Source organism: Octopus bimaculoides, chromosome 5 (assembly GCF_001194135.2).
Source record: "Octopus bimaculoides isolate UCB-OBI-ISO-001 chromosome 5, ASM119413v2, whole genome shotgun sequence".
In the NCBI taxonomy this organism is placed as follows: Eukaryota; Metazoa; Mollusca; class Cephalopoda; order Octopoda; family Octopodidae; genus Octopus; species Octopus bimaculoides.
The window spans coordinates 72,496,594-72,497,902 of NC_068985.1; positions in this window are offsets into that span (position 1 = coordinate 72,496,594).

The following is a 1,309-nucleotide window of genomic DNA, read 5'->3' on the forward strand; positions in this document are numbered from 1 at the left end:
TAAACGGCTCCAAGTCCCTGAGTTCGATCACTGGTGGCAGCTCGTCGAACATCACCGCTACTCCGGGCGGATCAATTTTATCTCCGCACATGTCTTAGTTTTTCGTACGTGTCCCTATCGACCACAATGGCCTTCACATTTTCGGAGTAGACATCTGTTGGTAACTTAATTCTTATAATATGTTTGAATTTAAGAATTTTCTTCTCTGTCTCCTTATTTTTTGAGTAAGTTACAAAATTCCAATTGTTTTCCCATCTTCTTGATTTTTTCTCTTCTTCTCCTGTTACTGATGTATTTCCTTCTCCAACTCCAAACCATTTCTCCCATTCATCGTCAGATGTTTCAACTCTCGAATCATCTTCCTTCGCTGGGGAAACCTGCGTCATTATCGCTGTTCCCTCCTTCTGTAAATTCACCTGTTTAGTAATTGCCTTCTCTCTTTCTTGCTCCGTCACCTCTTCATCTGCCTTCCCTCTGGTTACAGCTTCCTTTTCCAATTCATCTTTCTTCTTTTTCTGGTTCTCTGGTGGTGAGTTTGTTCTTCCACTCCTTCGTTTTCTTTCCATTACCGTGAATCCCTCCTGCGCTGTTTTCTTCTGTCTCTGTCTGTACTACCTGGTTCGTGTCTTCCTGTTGGTTCTCTCTGCGGGCATCTCGCCTTCATGTGGCCTTTCTCGCCACATGCAAAACATGTAGGCGGCCTGCCCTCTACTTTCACTCTTAATTTTTGGTCGTCGGGTAGCGCTATCTCCTCATCAATTCTTTTTAGGTCTTCCACTGTTGCCTGGATAGTGAGTTCGATCCCATATCCCCAATAATCCACACTTTGTGTTCTTGTGGCCTTCAATATCTTGGCCTCTTCCTTCATATTGTACTTTATTGCCGTCATGAGCCATGCTTCATCTAGTTCTAGGGGTAGTTTGCCTATTCGCACTCTGGCCACATGTTTGCCACAGTACGACGGTAACAGCACCCATTCCTCCGATCGTATAGCTTCCGTAGAGTTCTTAATTGCTTCTATTTCTGTTGCAAAGCGTACCTCCACAGTGGCATATTTTTTTCCTCGAGTTACAAAAGTTGTTTGCTTTCTGATACCTTTCAGACACTCCTCGATCTCCTCAACTGTCGCGAGCTCTATCCTTCTAGTTGCCACCTTCATGGTTTTAAAAACCACAGTTCTCTTTCTTACACCTTCTGTCAGTTCCACAGGCGGTGTCAACGTCAGCGTGTTTCCGACCCTCGCCAGCGACTTCTCACATTCCTTCATCTTCTTCGGATCAACCTTAATTTCGATTATTTCCAGTTTTCC